This window comes from Amblyomma maculatum, chromosome 11 (genome assembly GCF_055883805.1).
Source record: "Amblyomma maculatum isolate TAMU_Amacu chromosome 11, ASM5588380v1, whole genome shotgun sequence".
Taxonomy (NCBI): domain Eukaryota; kingdom Metazoa; phylum Arthropoda; class Arachnida; order Ixodida; family Ixodidae; genus Amblyomma; species Amblyomma maculatum.
This window is the reverse complement of record NC_139354.1, coordinates 82,774,659-82,795,747: the sequence shown is the minus strand read 5'-3', so window position 1 is coordinate 82,795,747 and position 21,089 is coordinate 82,774,659. Positions and strand designations below refer to the sequence as shown.

The 21,089-nt window shown below is 44.4% G+C and overlaps 1 long non-coding RNA gene across 1 annotated transcript; it reads left to right on the top strand.

The window, feature by feature from the left end:
• The first annotated feature begins 19,409 nt into the window (after positions 1 to 19,409).
• LOC146174276 (uncharacterized) lies at positions 19,410 to 20,693 on the top strand. Its single transcript, XR_014702006.1, has 3 exons — positions 19,410 to 19,860; positions 19,930 to 20,032; positions 20,542 to 20,693. It is a non-coding gene; the product is annotated as an uncharacterized LOC146174276 (long non-coding RNA).
• Positions 20,694 to 21,089: the final 396 nt, after the last annotated feature.

Here is a 21,089-nt window from a genome sequence, read left to right as displayed (position 1 = left end):
GCCTCGTGCGTAATCCACCAAGGACTGTTGCTGAGTTTCTTTCGGAAGCTGTCACAATAGAGAGGATGCTCCAGCAGCGGTCTACCACTTACGACAGGCCGGTGGCCGCCGCTTCGGTTGTGGAGCCGTTTTCGGCCTTCGGGGCTACCCCGAACCTACGCGACATCATCCGCTCAGTTGTACGCGAAGAGCTCCAGAAGCTTTTCGGTGCTCCACAGCCGATGGTCGGCTCTGTAGCTAGCATTTCCCGCGAAGAACTTCAAGCGTTGAAGCCCTCGGTAGCGTCCGCTGATCCACAACCTTTCCCCACGGAGTACCTGCGTCCAACTTATGCAGATATGGCGCGACGCCCTGCCACTGCTTCGGCGCCATTACCGCCACCCGATTAAGGCTCAATGTATTCCGCAAACACTGAGCCGTTCTTCGACAACCGACGACCACCCCAGCGGAAGGCGGACCTGTGGCGCGCCCCAAATCGCCAGCGCCTGGGCTTCCATTGCGGGGAGCCAGGTCATCTCTATCGCCAGTGCCCCTATCGACACCTTGGACTTCACGGATTTCCCATCGACATGCGTCGCCCTCCAATAGGCCAAATACCCCGGGAGATTGAAGACTACTTAGCGCAGCAGCGCATGGCGCCAACTTCTCAGCGGCAGTCACGATCCACGTCCCCACGCCGACCATCGCCGCAGCGCGGGCCATCCTGGACGGCGCAGCGACGCTCGCCAAGTCCCCACCGGGAAAACTAAAGACAGCGACCTCCGGGGGCGAGGCCGCTTGCAATCGACGTGACGAAGACCCCCTGACAAGGAGACCTGTGAGCGATCTGGATTTTACGGCACCGACGACAGTTCCTACGCATGAACATCGACTCTCGCTGGACATACCCGTGCTTCTCGACAGCCATATGGTTAGCGCATTGGTGGACACTGGCGCGGATTTTTCGATTATAAGCGGGAAGCTAGCAGCGCTTCTAAAAAAAGTCATGACACCATGGTCGGGCACGCAGGTTCGCACCGCTGGCGGACATGTCGTAACTCCTAGTGGCCTGTGCACGGCACAAGTTCAAATTCGCAGCTCCACGTTTATTGTAAGCTGCCTCGTTATACCTGACTGCTCCCGTGACGTGATCCTTGGGGTTGATTTTCTCCGGGAGTATGGAGCTATTATCGATCTCCGAAAGCGCACAGTGACATTTTCAACCGAGAAAGCTGCTGATACTGACGTCAAGAATCGCCAACGCCGCGCCGCCCTTCGAATTTGCGCCGAGAGCGTTTCGATTCCGCCACACGCCAGTGTTTTTGTGACTGTTACTTGCGACGAACTGCGTGACGGGCATGCGGTCGCGGAAGGCAACCAGTCACTTTTGCTCACCCACGGCATCTGTACAGTGCGCAGCCTCATCCACCTCCGCGACGGCCGGTCTGATCTCCTGTTGACTAACTTCACCAACGAACCCCGGAATCTTTTTCGTGCTACTGCCATCGCGTTTGCTGACTCCTTAGCGGATGTTTCTGAATGTTTTACGTTTGGGGCTGTTAGCACTGTGCAGCCCCCACGTTACCGTTTTGATATTAGTCCGGATCTCTCGGACACACAGAATCGTGAGCTACGTGCCCTCCTACTAGAGTTCAACTCTTGCTTTGCCTCCTCATCGAAAGTACGGCAAACGCCTCTCGTGAAGCACCGCATCATTACTCCTGACGACGCCCGCCCTATCCGCCAGCAGCCGTACAGTATCTCAACGACGAAACGTGAAGCGATTCAGACACAAGTTCAGGAGATGCTTTGTGATGGTGTCATACAACCATCCAACAGCCCGTGGTCATCCCCTGTCGTGCTGGTAAAGAAAAATGATGGGACCCTTCGCTTCTGTGTCGATTATCGAAAGCTGAATGCCATCACTAAAAAAGACGTCTACCCGCTGCCCCGTATCGACGATTCGCTCGACAAGCTTCGTCGCGCCCAGTACTTCTCCTCCATTGACTTGAAGAGTGGGTACTGGCAGATTGAGGCTGATGAGCGGGACCGCGAAAAAAACAGCTTTTGTCACCCCAGATGGACTGTACGAGTTCAAAGTGCTGCCTTTTGGCCTATGTTCAGCGCCGGCAAATTTTCAGCGCATGATGGACACCGTCCTCGCCGGCCTCAAATGGCAAATCTGCTTAGTCTATCTCGACGACGTTGTCGTATTCTCTGAAACCTTTGAAGAACACCTCGAACGCCTGCGCGCAGTATTAGATGCCCTCCGGTCAGCTGAGGTGACGCTCAAGCCCGAGAAATGCCACTTTGGCTACAAAGAGTTGAAGATTCTTGGTCACCTTGTGAGTGCCGCAGGCGTTAGTCCAGACCCCGACAAGACTGCTGCTGTCGCCAAATTTCCCGTTCCTGCAAACGAGAAGTTTGAAACGCTTCCTGGGTCTCTGCACGTACTACCGCCGCTTCATCGCCGATTTTTCCAAAGTTGCCGCCCCCTGACTCGCCTCACGCGCGATGATACACAGTTCGTGTGGGGCGCCGAGCAACAAGAGGCTTTTGCGGAGCTGCGCAGCCGACTGCAAACAAGCCCTGTTCTTGCGCACTTTCATGAAGACGCTGACACCGAAGTCAACACCGACGCCAGCAATATCGGCCTTGGCGCTGTACTCGTTCAACGCCAAGCTGGCGTCGAAAAGGTAATAGCGTATGCCAGCCGCACGCTCTCCCGCGCCGAGACAAACTACTCCACTACGGAAAAGGAATGCCTTGTGGTTGTGTGGGCAACCATGAAATTTAGGCCTTACCTCTACGGCCGCCAGTTTAAAGTTGTCACCGATCATCATTCCTTGTGCTGGCTGGCTAACCTCCGCGACCCATCGGGGCGCCTAGCACGATGGAGTCTTCGCCTCGAAGAATTTGAGTACACCATTGTGTAAAAATCTGGCCAGAAGCACGAAGATGCTGACGCGCTGTCGCGCGCACCCGTCGGTTTAGTCGATGAGAACACGGACGATGAGAGCGGTTTTCTTGGACTGGTGAGTGCTTCAGACATAATGACCCGACAGCGAGCTGACCCGGACCTTCGACCTGTCATTGGCCACCTGCAGGGTCGCGCTGCTGATATCCCTAGGCAATTTGCTCGAAACCTGTCTGCTTTCTGTGTCCGGAATGGCGTTCTATACAAACAGAACTCCAGCACTGTTGACCGAGCGTTCCTCGTCGTAGTGCCAGCCGACCTCCGTGCCGATATCCTTTTTGCCTGCCATGATGAGCCCACCTCCGGCCACTTGGGCTTTACACGCACACTCGCCCGAGTTCGTCAAGCCTATTATTGGCCTAAACTCGCTGACGCCGTTCATCGCTACGTCAGAGGCTGTCGGGAGTGCCAACGTCGAAAGGCGCCACCTCTCAAGCCAGCGGGTTTGCTCCAACCTATTGCGCCTCCCCGAACACCGTTTGACCAAATCGGCATCGAACTTCTGGGCCCATTTCCGCTGACATCGGTCGGTAACAAATGGATTATAGTCGCGACCGACTATCTCACACGGTATGCGGAAACCAAGGCGGTGAAGCGTGGCACGTCATCTGAGATCGCCCAGTTTTTTATGCAGCAGATCGTGTTGCGCCATGGCGCACCGTCCCAAGTAATCACCGATCGAGGCACGGCGTTTACGGCACAACTTATGCACGACGTATTTGAGCTGAGTCACACGAGCCATCGCAAAACCACTGCTTATCACCCACAGACGAATGGCCTCACGGAGAGACTCAATAAAACGATCGCCGACATGATTGCCATGTACATAGACTCCCAGCACAAGACCTGGGACGAGATTCTCCCGTACGTCACATATGCCTACAACACTGCCATCCCAGAGACTACGCGTTTTACGCCATTTCGCCTGCTCTATGGACGCGACGTTCAGACGATGTTAGATGCCATGCTTCCGTGCTGCACGGATAATCCTCTCATCCCAGACGCTGAGCACGAGGAAGCACGTCAACTTGCCCGCATCCACATTCAGCAACAGCAGGCAAAGGATACGCGTCGCTACAACCTCCGTCATCGACACGTCACATACCAACCAGGAGAGCAAGTTTGGGTGTGGACACCGGTGCGCCGGTCCGGCTTGTCTGAAAAACTGATGTCGCGACACTTTGGACCTTACAAGGTTCTGCGCCGTGTCACAGAAGTGACATACGAAGTCCTTCCAGCGGGTACTGTGCAGACCTCGCGTCGGCAACCACGCTCCGAGGTGTTGCACGTTGTCCGCATGAAATCGTATTTCACGCAGTAATTTGCGGTGTACTATGCACTCGTTTAGTTGTGTAGGACACCGCCTCTGTTTTATATTCGTTTTCTGTACTGACTTGCATCGCCCATCGCTCGCGCCCAGTCTGTACTTTCGTTTTTTAAGAGGGGGAGTAATGCCACCTGGTGTCCCAGATGTTTTTAGGTGGCACCTGGAAGAAAAGGACGCCGAAGTTGTCTTGCGTGCTGTGCGCGGAACTTTGCCTGCTGGTTGAGCTTCGTGCCGTCGTCTTAGTCACATCTAGCCCTGTTGTCCGCGACAATATGTTGTCGCTAATGGCATCACAGAGTAACAAAACGCAGTTATTCAGTTTTGACAACATAATGCCGTAGGACAAAGTAACCTTTCTAACCAAACTAACCTTTCTAATAAGCTGTGACATTTGAAAGACGCAAAATAGTGCGCGCTGCTGAGATAGGCGTACATTGTTTTCGAAATGCTAAAAGGCAATTATTTCAATGAGAAAAACAAGACGCGCATAAAACAGCCGAAGAAAGCTCCAATTTTGGGCTAATGCATGCCCTTAGGTAATAAATCAATCGAAATACATTTTAGCGCCTGTTGAATCTAGCCAGTCACGAGTATCCCATTCATCTTTTCGAATCCCCTGCAAGTGAAAACTTTATCCTAACTATTTCTTACAGTGTATACCCTGGACAACCCTGCCGTGGTCACAGGATTAAAGGAGGTCAGTTTACATCCCCATTCCAAAGAAAGCAGTGCCAAAGAATATTCCAACTACCGCACGACCGCGCTCATTTCGCATAATAGCAAGGTGATGATGAAAATCCTCCAAGGTAGGCTGCAGCAGTATTTGGATCGGGAGCTTCCAGACGTGCAAGCTGGGTTTCGCAAGGGCAGAGGAACTAGAGACCAGATTTCCAACCTTCGCTGGATCATGGAAAAAGCAAGAGAGTTCCAGAAACCTATCTACTTCTGCTTTATTGATTATGCGAAAGCGTTTGCCTTCGTAGTCACAGCAGATTGTGGCAAGCTCTCCAAGAGATGGGAGTTCTAATTCACCTCATCTGTCTCCTCAGGAACCTGTATGAAGGGCAAAAGGCCACGGTAAGAACTGGGCATGGTCTTACTGATTGGTTTCCAATTGAGAAAGGAGTGAGACAAGGCTGCATACTGTCGCCCTGCCTATTTAACCTATATGCTGAGTGCATCATGAGGAAGGCCAATCTGAACGAGTCTTCAGCTGGAGTGAAGATTGCTGGAAAACGTATCAGCAAGCTTAGATACCATTGATACCATTTTAATGGCAGAAAGTGAAGTGGAGCTCAAGAGACTTCTGATGCGCGTACAAGAAGAGACTCGGAAGTTTGGGCTTAAAGTAAACAATTAAAAGACAAAGATCATGGCGTCTTGCCCTATCAAGTCCTGGAGCATCAAGGGACAAGAAGTGGAAGCTGTGACAGATTTTCTCTTCTTGGGCTCCAAGATTACCCCGGAAGGAGACTCCAGCCATGAAATTAGGAGTAAAGATCTGGTAAAGAGAGCCATGGCTAGCCTTGACCACCTAGCAAAGAGCAGAGACATTAGACTGCAATCCAAGATCCCTATAACTCGTGCTATGGTCTTTCCAGTTGTCTTGTATGGATACGAGAGTTGTACTGTGAAGAAGGCTGGCCGCCAAAGAATTGACGCGTTTGAATTGTGGTGCTGGCGGAGACTCTCGAGAGTTCCTTGGGCGACCAGAAGATCAAATCAGTCGATATTTTCGACCATAAACCCTGACTGCTCATTGGAGGTTCAAATTCTAAAGTTAAAGCTCAGCTACTTTAGTCATCTGATGAGAAGAAAGGAGTCGCTGCAGCAACATTTCATGTTGAGAAAGGTTGAGGGTCACCGTAGAAGGGGTAAGCAGTGAACGCGATGGTTAGATGGCATCCTCGAGGCGCTGCAGATGAAGTTATGTGATGTTAGGGAGATAGTGAGAGACCAGAAAGCGTGGCGTGATATGGTCTATAGGGTCACGAAGAGTCGGACACGACTGAACGACTGAACTGAACTGAACTGAATATCCTGAATAGTATTATGGTACGCACACATTTAGCGCAGGTCTACACTTTAGACATAATTTGTATGGTGGTGTTTCTTTGAAAATAATGAAATGCACATGCTCAGAATGTTACCAGAAACGACAGGAAAGAGGTTTCAGCCAACATTTGTCACAAAAAGTTTAATTGGAACATAACAACCAAGATATGCGCATATCAATCCTCGGCACCTGGCAGTTTTCGCTAACTTTACAAAACGCACAGCCTTACTTTTTCTTTCTTAATTACTCGAGGGCACAGAAGCACCATTATGCGCAACATCTTGCAATGCATCGCAAGTTAGATGTTTGACAAATTATGCAAGAAAAGCATCTCACAATATCACCAAACGGTTCAATTATCTCCAGAAACACATTTCATTAGCTTACCGATACAGCCTTATGGTTGCGGGTTGTGAAAACATTTATATATAAAAAACTGACACCCGTCAAATTTTTATATAATATCTGCCATGTGTTCATGCAATCCTCCACATTCGCCTCAAAATTATACTTTGAAAACGCAGTCTTACTTTTCGCTTCTTTATTTACTCGAGGCCCCAAAACCATCAAGCGCTGCATTTGGCAATGCATCGGAAGTTATACTATGTGTGACAACATCTGCACAAACGTATCTCATATTATTACAACATGGTTCCCCAAATATCTTCAAAAATGCATTTCATTACCTTTCGAACGCAGTATTAATGCTGTTGGTGCTGAAAAAACCTAAATATAAAACTGCGGACCGTCAAAATTCTATATGGTATCTGTGATCTCTTCATAGAAGAGATTACAAATCGTCCTCATTTTTTTGCGCTGCCAAATATTGGATAACATCCAACTCGCCCAGCATTCTGTTCTTCATAGAAATATCTTGCAATTCTCCACATCCACCTCCAATTTATTTTTAGGAATGGAGCTCACAATTTTTATCGGGAGATTTAACTGGTGTATCTACAAGCAGGAAAATATTGAAAGCAAATAATGATACATCTCTCAAAATTGGACCATTACCATGAACATGCGCATAACTCTGCCCATAAATATCCATGGTTGTCTCTTAATTCAAGGGCGCCCTAGAAAACGAGTTAAACCTAGTCGCACAATTTACCTCAATTTGAGCCTGTATTGCATATAGTAATGGGCTTGAAAAATGAAACATTTCACTTTCGAGATATATGTCACAAACATTTGTGCTTACAGATATTTTTGTCCCTTGTTTATGTCTCGAACCTTTGCTTCCTGCAAACATTTTACTGCTTGCCGAAAGGCCGAAACAACAGCACTTGGTAAAGGATTTTCACTACTTTTAGCTCTATCAAAAAATTCGGTCTAGTGCATTTTCGTGTTTTAGAAATGATGAAATGATTATTTTAATGCGTCAACAGTAGTAAATTTATTTACCTCGTTAGAAGGCGTTAATGTATAAAGTATTCGAGTGATCTATTCCAAATTTGAACATTTGATTTAGTAGAGCCTTGTAAACACTTTTTCCCGTGATACAATATTTCCAGGTTTCATATTTCATACGGCCACTACATTTATTGCGTGCTTAATGTTTGTTTGCGCTGTGTTGTAGAAAACAATGAAAATGCAAAATGAAGTCACGTATCGTGCAGGCAGCAAAACAACATGCGTAATTTATAATGATTACACTAGCATGACTGAAGATCGCCTCTGCGCGTCAAAACGCATTACATTACCTTATGCGAGGCGATCGATTAAGTATGTAACAATTTAACCTCCTCCATGTCTCATCCCCCATTACAGCTGTATCAAAATATGCACAGCATTTAAATAGTGAAAGAGGAGACAAGAAAGACGTAAAAAGGCGCTTACCATTGAAACATTGTGCTTTACCAAAAAAAAAAAAATGCCGCCCAACTCAACAGCAGAAGCCTGAATGCATACTTCTGCTTTCTAGAGAACTGTATTTTACTACAGTCCCTTTCCCTCCAGATATGACATATTTTAGACGGTTCGTCAAATGTGTCCAGACCTCCTTTAAAAACTTTACTGGGCCAATATTTGTTCTCTACTGAACGTCTTATAGTTTAACAGGCTAATAAATGCAATATCTCGCCAGAAAGGACACCAGCTAATTCACAACATTTTAAGCAACACTTTACTGCACTGTTTTCAGAACGCATGTTACCTGTAACATAGGTACGAATATATTTTACTGTGGAAATTTATTATGACAATGATGACTTATTTCTGCGGTGCTGCTGAGCGACTTCAAATATTAGGGGAATTAATAAGTTGTCCAGTTGCCTGGTATACAAGTCAAATTTATGCCGACCAGAACATAAGGAATGTAGAGGAAAAGGTGTCGCAGTCTTAATTCCAATCAGAATTGTAAACGCAGCCATACATTCCTTTCATCCGTTAGCCACGAAAACTTGAAAAATGAATTCGCCACATCTTTTATGATTATCTTGATTGCGGCCTAAGTACTCACCTCTTCTTCCAATATAATTAGCTTCCCAGCTGCATATATGTTTAGTTAGTTTTGTAGACCCTAACATAGTTAAACAGCCTTAGATCTGTTCAAAGTTCTCTATACTAGTCTACATTGTTTACGCTCGGCAAAGTTATATAGTTAGCAAGGTATAATTACAAGCGTTATTGTCGATTATCATGGCGAAGAAAGTGTGATTGTAAAGTTGTAATCGTTTTTAAAATGTGGGTATTATACGTTGCTTCGATGACGCTATGGTTTACGCAGATTTATTTATTGGCCTGCAAACAAAGTGGTTACGGGACTACCTGCTGCTTCTGATCACCCGTCCAGTGCGCACAAAAAACCTCATCGGAGCGAGTTATTTTCTCCTTAGGGCTACGTCTCGAGACTTCAAGTTGGAAAGCTGTTACAAGGAAGCTTGTTTATAGCGAATTGTAGTTTTTGACTGTTAAAAAATATGTAAATTCATAGCTCGTAGATGCAACTCAGGTAGCCGTTTTTCAAGGTCTACTTTAAACTGACGCTTTCTTCCCAATACAATAAAACTAAAGCATAGCTAATTCAACATTACCAATTACATTTTGCTGCACAAAACACTGCACACAAGACCAGGCCTCTGTAGACCGCTCTCGAGAGTTTTCCCAGGCTTAAGCCTCGCCTTAATTTATTCCCCTTGGTTTTTTAGCTGCGGTGCCCAATATACCGTACGTCCAAACTAACTTTAGCCAAGTGTTAAAAAATAAAAATTTTGAGATAGGCCACAGAAACCACTTCTATGCAGCTGCCAGCCATCTTGCGCACCACAGCCAATTTTTGTATTTTTCAATTAGCTAATTGGTCATTAGGGTAATTTTTCCTAATTCATTAACTATTGTCTTTAGACAATAAATAGGTTTGCAGAGTTGGAGAGCACTTTCGAAACACCAATTATAAGTATTTCCGATAAAGAACGCCTCACGTGTATCGTTTTTCCTAAGGCTTCTTGTATTTCTATTCTTTCTATTTATCTTTAATTGACTCCAAGCCCGGTAAAGCTGTTGCTGGTCCAAGCTTTCTCTCCTTTTTTTGTTGTGTGCTTCTTCGAGACGACCAGTAAAGTGGGAAAGGGGACTTTGTAGCCTTATCTGTGCTATGAGATCAAGCGAAAGGATTGAACCTGCATGTCAGTTCCGTTCTTTGAATTCGGTCTCGCTGGTGGAACGCTCTACGTACTTTGGAATTGCGTATTCGGAATCTGCGTGTTTGGAACTAGGGATTAGCATCATGAACAAAAACATCTAGCAAGAGAGTCACGAAGCACCAACGTTTTTTTTTTTCATATAGCACACGAACACGCTTGCTTTACTTATTCCTCGCACTTTGACCTCCTTGTCTTCTTCTCGTGCTAAAATACATTATAGACATCACACTACCAACTTTTCCGAGGCGGTTATAATGTTGCTATTAAAGTCACTAGCACAGGAGCGGTGTTCTCTCAATACACAGTCACAGAAGACGTATGCAGTAGCCCAACATAGACGCAAACTGAAGCTCTGGCAAAAACAATTGAAAGGTTGAATAATGCAGGCCGAACTTCACAATGGACTTCGGTAGCCAAGGCCACTTCCCCACATTGTCAGTGCCCTCTATATACTCGACGTTGAAACGATGTACTTCTATCGGGATGATATATCATAAACCCGACTGTTGGCAGGCAGAGCCGATTACAAGTATTACAGTTGATGGTAACTTTGAGAGCTATTACTGTCCCAATAGAACATCCTGATGTGCAGTAAGACATCCTACAGTGTGGAATCGCATACCAACCCAAACGACCGTTATTTCTTGAGCTGAACCAAAAACACTCCACTGAAGGGAGAATGATGCCCTCCTGTATCCACCGAGACACATGTCAATGATCTTTATTCCCGACTGCACGACTGGCTTTGTCCATATTCGTCTTTCTGTGCACCTTAAAGGTACCTTGTCGGCCTCTACGTGATATATGTTCAGAGCTGAGGAACACTGTTAATATTGCTCTTGGTGACGCTGTTTTTTCAATCTCGTTAAGCTCTCGCCGTGCTTGTCTTGTGCGCAGTGTCATCATAGTGTGTGCGGTGTTTTCATGCGTACCTGCTCAGGGCACCATCCTCCTCGTTTTCCTGCATAGCAAGCACACATGTAAAAGTTACCGTCTTCAGTTTACCCTAATAGGGTTAGCGTTGGTATGACGTGGGAATGCAAACACGCAGATGACAGCAATGGGCACCCTGAGTTGTGTCTGCGTGTAGATGGGTTGCGCTTTTCTTCAACCTGCGATGGGCGCTGCAAAAGGCTCTGGTCTTGTCCGTCGTAGCGGAAACTCCGACGGTCTGGCCTTATACTTTTCGCATCCTTAATTACTCGAGAGCACAGAATAACCATCTGCCGTAAAATTTGTCAATACTCAGAAGATAGACAACGTTTGACAATATCTGCAGAAACGTATCACAATATTACACAACAATTCAACAAATATCTTCCAAAACACATTTCATTAGCTTTGGAATGCAGCCTTATTTTTGTGGGTGCTAAAAAACCTTGAATATATAAAATTGCGATCCGTCAAAATCTTACATGATATATCCTTTGTTCATAGACATATAATTCAATCCTCCACATTCGGCACATTTTTTTAGCACAAAGCCTTACTTTTCGCTTCATTAATTACTCGAGAGCACAGAATAACCATCAGCCGCAAAATTTGTCAGTGCATCAGAAGATAGACAGCGTTTGACAAAATGTGCAGAAACATATCACAATATTACACAATGGTTCAACAAATGTTTTCCAAAACACATTTCATTAGTTTTCGAATGCAGCCTTATTGTTGAGGGTGCTGAAAAACCTTGAATATATAAAATTGCGATCCGTCAAACTCTTACATGATATATGCTCTTTTCATAGACGTATCTTTCAATCCTCCACATTCGCCTCACATTTTATTAGCAGAAAGCCTTACTTTTCGCTTCCTTAATTACTTGAGAGCACAAAATAACCATCAGCCACAAAATTTGTCAGTGCATCAGAAGATAGACAACGTCTTACAAAATGGGCAGAAACGTATCACAATATTAAAGAAAGGTTCAACAAATATCTTCCAAAACACATTCATTAGCTTTCGAATGCAGCCTTATTATTGTGGGTGCTGAAAAACATTAAACATATAAACCTGCGACCCGTCAAAATCTTTTACGATATCGGTCATCTGTTCTTAGAAGTATCTTGCAATGCGCCACATTCGCCTAAAATTAATTTTTTCCAGAACGCACAGCCTTACGTGTCGCTTTCTCAATTACTCGAGGCCACAGAATACCCATCAGGCGCAACATCTTGCAATGCATCGAAATTTAGACAGTGTTTATCAAAATCTACAAAAAAAATATCTCATAATGTTAAAAAGTGGTTCAACAAATATCTTCAAAAAAGCATTTCAATAGCTTTCGAACGCAGCTGTAATGCTGCGGTTGCTGAAAAAGCCTAAATAACAAAACTGCGAAGCGTCAAAATCCTATATATCTGTCATCTGTTCATAGCGATATCTTGCGCATCTTACTCGGCCTAGAATCCTATTTCCGATGTTTTATAACACATTTTGCAACTACTGCTGCTCAACTTCATGAGCTACTTAAAGCACGCAGCCCCTTCGTGTGGACTGAACAGTAACACTGCTTTTAACGACCTAAAGCACAACCTCACATCAGATCCTGTTCTTGGCCACTTCAGCGACAGCGCTGCAACCACCCTGCGCAATGATGCCAGTGGTCACAGTCTTGGCGCTGTATTTCTGCAGCGCGATGCCACTTTGCCAGTCAGGCCATGACTGCAGCTGAGAAAAACTGCACCATTACAGGGCAAGAATGTCGTGCCGTCGTATGGGCTCTCCGACAATTTCGCCCTTACCTATACGGTCGGCACTTCACAGTTGTGACCGATCACCATGCTCTTTTCTGGTCGTCTTCGCAGAACAATTTGACAGGCAGACTTGGTCGTTAGATTATACGCCTGCGAGAATACCATATCGACGGTACTTATAAATCGGGTTACAAATATAAGATGCCTACCCTCTTTCTAGCTGTCCACTTTCGGAATCAGACTGCTGTTTTTCTTCCCAATGCATTTCCACCTCTGACCACAGCCGAGCATCCCTTCCCCCGACGCATATCACAAGAGTTTCTTTTGACGACTCTGAGAACAAACACGCTCTCCGCTCACAGCAATTACCCGAGCCTTATCAGCGCTTCGGAACCGCCCAATACTAGGCTTCGCCGACAGCTTCACAATTCCTAGCTCGAAGATGGCATCCAATGCTGCTACGTGTATTGTTCTGATGGAACTCGCTGGATTCCAGTCGTTCCGCGTGTCCTTCGCTCACGTATGCTGGCGGCGTTCCACGATGACGCTACTGCAGGTCATCTTGGTTTTGACAAAACCTACGACAGCGTGAAAAAAACGATTCTTTAGGTATGACTTCCAGCATAGCAAAATACGTCACTTTCTGCCCTCTGTGCCAACTTCGCAAACTGCCGGCTTCTTCACCCGCTGGCCTCCTACAACCCCTTCCCTATCTTGCCACGTCATTCGACGTAGTCGACATTGACTTATATGGTACCCTACCTCTCTCCGATGGGATAACCACTGGATTATAGCAGCTGCCAACCATCTTACACGCTATGCTGAAACAGCGCCTGTACTGACTGGTTCTATTCAAGAGGTAGCTAATTTCTTTTTGCTATCAATTGTATTGCGTCATGGCTATCCTCGGGTAATCCTAAATGATGGCGGTACGGCGTTCTTATCGACAGTCATTGCTGAGGTTCTTTACGCGTCATCCACTTTCTATAAGACAACCTCAAGCTATTATCCCCAGACTAACGGTCTGACTGAGAGATTTCATCGCACCCTATCTGATATAGTATCGATTATCATAGAAATTGGAACGCTATTCTACCATTCGTCACATTGGCCTATAATACAGCAGTATAGCAGACCACCGGTTGCCCACAATTTTTCCTCGTTTATGGCCGTCTACCCACTACAATTCTCGACACTTCCTTCTTCACTACGCCCGACTACTCATCCACATCAGTACCTGCTTAGTTCTTATCGCGTGTGGCTAGATGCCGTCCGCTTGCCCGCCTCAACACAGCAGCTTGTCAAGAAGACCGCAAGGGTCGTTCCGATTCTATGCATCGCGTGGTCTCTTTTCGTCCTGGTGACGAAGTACTGCTTTTATAGCACTGCGTGCCCCTGGCCTTAGAGACAAATTTCACCATTACTACCTTGGTCATTACGAATGTATCAGCCAAACTTTCCCAGTGAACTAAAAAGTGGCACATGTTGATCCCCCAGTCGATCGATGGCACTGTGTAACTGCAATTGTTCATGTTTTTCGCATGGCATCAATAAATGATATGGCTCACCAATGGCCCAAGATGCTGTGCACATGTTAAAATGCATGCTGTTTCTGACCCATCTCAAATCACTTCATTACAGATGCAATACACATGCACATTAAGTAACCTCCAGTAACTAAGCAGAACCACCTGTCCGCACAAAAGGTGCTGACCTCCTGCACACATCATATAAACGTGTGCTGCTTCCAACGGTAACATGCAAATCATGAATGTTTATGTGACGCATGGCATACCCAAGTACATGCAGATGGGGAATAACACAGCGAAATAAGAAATGTCTTTATTTCTAAAGACGGGGCATGCAATAGATAACTGTCGTGTTTAGTACTCTTCCACATGGTCAGGCTAAGAACGAGCAGAAAAAAAAATAAAACTGTTAGTTGCAACATTTTACAAATGCGTTGTAAAATAGTGCAGTGACGTCCAGTGCAATAAAAAACTAGAACATATTATTCACTAGGCAGAGATCAAAGATCCCTCACTATATGACCGTTCATTTAACTGTAGCACTAGCTCATACCCTTTATTTCAACACTGCTTGAAGGCATATACAAATAATTTACCGATAATCATAGTAGGGAGTGGGTCATTCTCTATACCCGGAGAGCACTATTAGCAGATATTAGCAGAAATAAATTTATAATAATAACGGCTGACCAAAGCAGACGCAAAGCTAAATCAATGAAGAAGACGGCTAACAGGTTTTGCTAAATCGGTGTAATGAATATCAGCCTAGCTGCAATGAAGAATATCAACTCAGATTAAAAACTTGTGAATTCACAGTAGACGTTTTTTGCACAAGCAGGATGGAAACTGCTAACAGAAAAAAAGAAATAAGTTAGAATTATTATGGAAAGAGTCGTGCAGATACATTACAACCTGAATTTGTCCATGCAAAATGCATGTAAAAATTAACTCGGGGATTTAAACAGCTCTAGGCATTAAGGATGGCACCACTTTGCATAGCTTTAAGGAGTCGGAGGAAAAAAATATACTGGCTGAAAATTAAAATTTGCTTGGCATATTTTAGCCCTCTTAAACAACTCTGGTTTAATATAAGAGCACATAATGCACGAGGTCATATTAATTTCATGAGTTCGTAGATACCATGAGAAGTAATAATTGCCAGCATGTGCGGAAACAAGGCGTAGGTGGCAAGTAATCATGCAAAGCTAGTTCAGTCCATGAGCACATGAAAATTAGGTATTCATGTATTCCTTCAGGTACAATAATGATTAGTGAAAAGATTAGTAGCTCGGCAAGTAGTACAATTAATGTACATTTGAGCGGACGAGGATCTTCTAGGATAGTTGCAACACCATGCCCATTTCGGCAATCGGGCCACATATGTTAAGGCAGCGATACAGCGCTTCACGTGTATTCGTTTTTAGGAAACCTTTCGGGGCGTCATCTTGAGGGCAGAACCTTTGGTAATTAATAAATACGTGCTTTGTACAAAGCAATCTGATCAGCGTTTACTTCTTTAAATTTATTTTTGGCAAGTTTTTCTTTCTTTAAGAAGTGCCAGTCTGTTAATTGAGCTTGGTCTTTAATGCAACGGTGGCTTTGTAATCAGGCTAGCATCGAATGATTTGTTGGCATAACAACCCCAGGTACAGCATGCGAGATCTCACCGCATTTATACCTGGACATGGAATGAAATATTGAGGGGGGGGGGTCTAACGGGTGCTCGTCTCAGCTCTGAGGTGAAACCGACGCCGCTATATCTGACCACGTCTGCACCAGGGAAGAACGAAACACCGAGGCATAGCCACCGGGCCAACCTGTTTATTGAGATCTCCCACTGTTATTCGGTCTTAGCAGCATCCATGCGCTCCACGCCGCGGCGTCTTATACCACATGATACTTTCCATCGAGATGAGGGGAGGAGGAGGAGGGACATCCTGGCTCCCTGTGCCAATCCCTCTAACCCCCACCGTCTCCATCATAGCTCCGATGGAAAGAGAACGGGAAGAACGAGAGCTTCCCGTGAAAGAGATGAGGGTGTTCACCGTCTTCTGTGCACGAGGGGATTGTTGAGTATCCACAATCTAAACCTTTATATGTGTGTCCTAGCCCATACAACCATCCTTTAAGGATGGGCCTACTACTGCCGCTTTCATGTGCTATCGCAGATTTTACGCAGTGTAAACATTTTTAACACCCTCGTGTTAAGGGTCTCGCTATCTATAAAGTCCGGTGTTGGCTTTTTGAGCGGCCCATTAAGGTTATATGTAGCGCTGAAAGTTGGTAGCCGGCAGCGCACATGTCCAATTACTGATATCAGAAACTTTGGAAAACTTGATTTGGTTGCTTATTTCCGCCGGAAAAGTAGAATAAGAAGAAACCTTCTAGTGTTCTTGGATGCCGAGTCAGGCATGCTACCTCTAGTCTATGGAGGAACGTTCATAAGGTTTAGTAAAAGTGGGGTTTGTATGTCGGATAGTCGCCTACAGCCGGTAAGTAGGCAAAGTGTCCTCTCAGAATAATCGTGCCGTAATTAAGCACGCAGCTTAAGCGTCACCCATATCTTTTGCTCCTTGAGTAGGTCATCATTTTCCACAAGCCACAAATCATACGTCGCATTTTTGTTCTTCTTAAGGACAAAACATAACTCTGAATTCTATGAGACAGGTTAGCTCATTTCAGCCTCCGCATTTCAAAAGTTGAAACCAGTTCCTATTTGGGTCGTAATCTTTAATTTTCTTTCAAAATATTATTTCCCATTGGCCGCTGCTTTCTATGACTGGCTATCAGGCGTGACATCACGCTGGGGAGCTGGGATGGGAGTAAAGAAACAAAACCATGAAGCATAATGACAAGCTGGGCCAGCTTGACTGCCTTCATATGCACTCATCCACCATCAGCAAATTAATACGGCCCCTTTTCTGCGAATGATAGGGACTAATGCAACACTGTGCGTCTTACTATGTAGGATTGATCACCCGAGAGCAGCTGCGCTCTGATATCTATCGTATTGATGACAAGGTTACACTTCCTTGCATGCTGATTTCTTTTGCTTGTGACGTCACAACTTAAGGTCACGGTAAATAATTCAGTTTTCATAAAATGAGGCAGAACAACAAAACACGAGGCACAAGCTAATTTTCGTAACAAGATGTGATATACTAAGGAGTCAACAAGCGCACGCTGCTTAGATAGAGACGTATTTGTTTATCAAGGTTATTAGCAATGCTTTTATCAAAATTTAATACGTGTCTCACGAAATTGCTAGGCTTGAACTAGGTAGCTCCATTTCTGTGGTAAACCGCATTTCTGTGGTAAACCGCCAGCAACACGTTTTTACCAGGAATTCAATCTGGCGATTCGCGGTTGTGCCTGCATTGATTTTCAACCACCTTTAACATCTTTTTTGTATTTTTCTGAGCAGAGCTTTTATCCTGCATTATTTATGCTTATCATGTATCCCTTGAACACCAATTTTTACACAATCAGGGCAACATATGTCCACACTTGAGGCATAATTTTCTGTGCGATATTTCATCGAAAATAATCGAAAACACATATCCAGCACATTTCAACAAGTTGTGGGAAACGAGTTTTGAATGTAGTTTTGTCACACTATATCAGCCAATATATTCGCAGATCTCCCTTCGGACCTTGTAGTTATTCTAATTTTCAGTAAAGCACTACAATATTTCCACAATCTTATGTACTGTAGATATCATAAAAACCGTCACTACCAAACTTTTGCAATGCGTAAGGAGCTAATTCCACTTCTAAAAATGTTCCGAAAGTATCTCACTATAGTTCATAATCACTTCACAATTATATTCTAAACACATTTCATTAGCAACTCGATAGCACAGAATCAACACCGGCACATTTTGCGCTGTATCAGAAGCTTCGAGCATTTCTCATAAAAATCTATTCAAAAACATATATAAATAATTCGAAATATATTGGCAGTTATTTTCTAAAATACCCTTGATTAGCTTTCGATGCGAGTGTGCTATTTGTTTTGTGTGCTGAAAAAACTTCAAAAGCAAAACTCTACTTTCAGTTGTATTCGTAACACTCTTCGTTAAACTATTCTAGAGCACAGGAAAACCACTATGATCAAAGTTTTTGATGCATAAGAAATTGCGACCATCCCTGACAAAATATTCAGAAAAATATCTCGCAATAATTCCCAGTGGTTTCAGAGCTGTTTTCTAAAACGCGACAGACAAGTATTTCATGCAACCTTATTACTTTTCGTAGGTGAAGAAAACACTTCAAACGGTGAAATGGGCTCCAAATTATATTCAAAACAATATTATTAGCTGCGTGTGAGCACAAAAGACCCAACAGGGGCACATTTTGCAATCAATACCTTAGACAATTTCTAAAAAATATTCAAAAACATATCTGAATAAATCGAAATTACTTCATAGTTTTTTTAAAAGGCGCATTACATTACCGTCCCATACGGCCTTATAAATGTTCTTGGCAAAGAAATACTTAAAAAGCTAAGTTGTACTTGATAATTATTTTCAAAACACATTTCGCTACCTACTCGAGGGCACAAAAGAACCATCAGCATCGAAATTGCGATGCATCGGCAGCTTAAATCATTTCTGACAAAATATTCAGAAAAAGACCTCACAATGATGCCAAATGGCTTCACAGTTATTTTCATTCGTACATTTCATTAGGTTTCAAATGCAGACTTATTATTTATTATCGGTACAGAACACTTCACAAGAAACAATCTGCGACCCGTCAAAATCTTATCAGATTTCTATCTAATGCTTATCAATAAATCTTATGTTTCACAGTTTCCTCAAAATTATTTTCAAGAACGGAGCCTACTAGTTTTCTTTGCCAGATTTAACTGCTGGATTTAGGTGCAGGAACATGTTTAACAGGAAAGTGTTAAATTGAATTAGTTCTCTGACCCACTAGCAGAACACAATAAAACATTTCACACTAGAAGCGCTCTCTTCTGCTTTCCCATACATATTTATTGTGGTTGAAAGAAGGCTCCAATACAGCGAAACGAGCCTTCTGCTTCTAACAAAAAATGATTTACACGGGTTTTTATAATTAGCCTTATGGCAAGCTTGCGTAATTAAACAAAAGAAAAAAAAGAAAGTGGTGTTATATTAGCTTTCAGAGCAGCGTAAAAGAGCCAGTATGCATTTGGCAGGTTACAGGTGACACTTGTGTGTGACCATTTGTGTGACGTCAGGAAAGCACATGTGTTGGCCCAGTTGACAGAATCTGCTAACTATGGTAGCTCCTTCTAACCTAAAGGGTAACCTGTGAAGCGAACGATGCACCACTATTAGCCCCGAGAGCGAACACTGGCGCCGCTGCGATCGCCGCAGTCTGACGTCACGGCAAGGACTCCGCCAGCCGGGCTGCTGCTCCTCCCGGCCGATGCCGGCTCGTTTCGTTCGTTTTCGCCCGCGAATAATCATGGTGACTTATTGTTCAGTGCGCAGTGAAAATCACGGAAGAAAGCCGGTGTAAGCTTCCACTTTACCCAAAGTTGTTCAAATTGAAGGAGGTTAGATTGATAAAGTTATAAACGGGGAAGCAACCGTCGGCATTGCCACTAGTGTGCAGTAAGCACTTCAAAAAGGAAGACTGTGTAGCCGGTGTACAAGATACTAGGTGAGCTGTACGTGTAGCGACGCTTTTGCGGGCTGTTTGTCAACTAGTCTATTTTTTTTTAATTATCAGTGTACAAGAACAAAGCTATTGCCAGAAGCTGTTCCATCCGTCAACCTTCCCGTGCGTCCTAGCGATGCAAGGCGTTCGCTCCCGGGATCGACGAAGCGGCGGCGTAAGTAAATCAGCCATTGCTCAAACTTTCGTGTCCTCGATCTTTGTGTCAGTGGGTGCTCAGATATTTTGCTCAGTAGCGGAATGTCCAAGCTGAATCAACTGGGACCCTGCTTAAGTTTTTGTTTAATATGTATCTCACGGCAGTGGTGTTCTCGTGTTCATTCATGCCTCGAAATTTGACACAGTCCGCACAGCTGTGCTGGTCTTTTTGTTTGAATGCTGATATTTTCCAAATTTTCCAAGACCCGGGCCCAGATTCGATGCAATGCGTCCCTAAAAACAGCACTTAAGGGTTATGATGGGGAATGTTTTTTTTTTTTTTTCCTGGCTCCGTGAAGCCCTGTCTTAGCTACATCTCAGACTTGTGTGCTATGCAACAAGCGTGGCTTTAAAGTGTACGTGATGTGCAGCTGCTCTGCGCTTTTCTGAAATAATGCCCAAACTTCGTTAAGGCCTTGTTTCAGCGTTTTTTGAGGTTGTAGCCTGAATCACTCTATCTGATTCCAGGTGAAAGAGGCGTTCCCGCAAAGTCGTACCAGTTCTGCGCAAACGCAGAGGCTTTGACAACACACAAGAATGGGGACAGTAGTGAAAATTCGAGCGCCGTTTCCATGGACGATGCTGCACAACTAGAAAAGGAGGTGGAACTTATAGATTGAGACAGGTATGTTTACCTATGGATACGCTATGCGGCCACTGTTCCTTTGTGATGATTCACATTGACGTGAATGATTTTTATCAAGCATTCAGGAAAAAGAAAAACATTTATATATCCCATACTGTCTTTAGTTCTGACCATGAAACTGAAATACATGAATAAGCTAGAATCGTGATAAATTATCGGCTTTTGCTTGCTCACCACTACTGCTGATCAAAACAAACAATTAATACCTTAAACAATCTCTATATTACTGCAGTAAATTCGAGTGGAGAGCTTGTTACAACATGAAAATGAAGTGAGGAAACCACAAGTCATCCGTAGATACACGAGGAATATTCCTTTATCTAGCCACGTCACCAAATGCACATGAAAATACTGCATTTCAACCTTATCA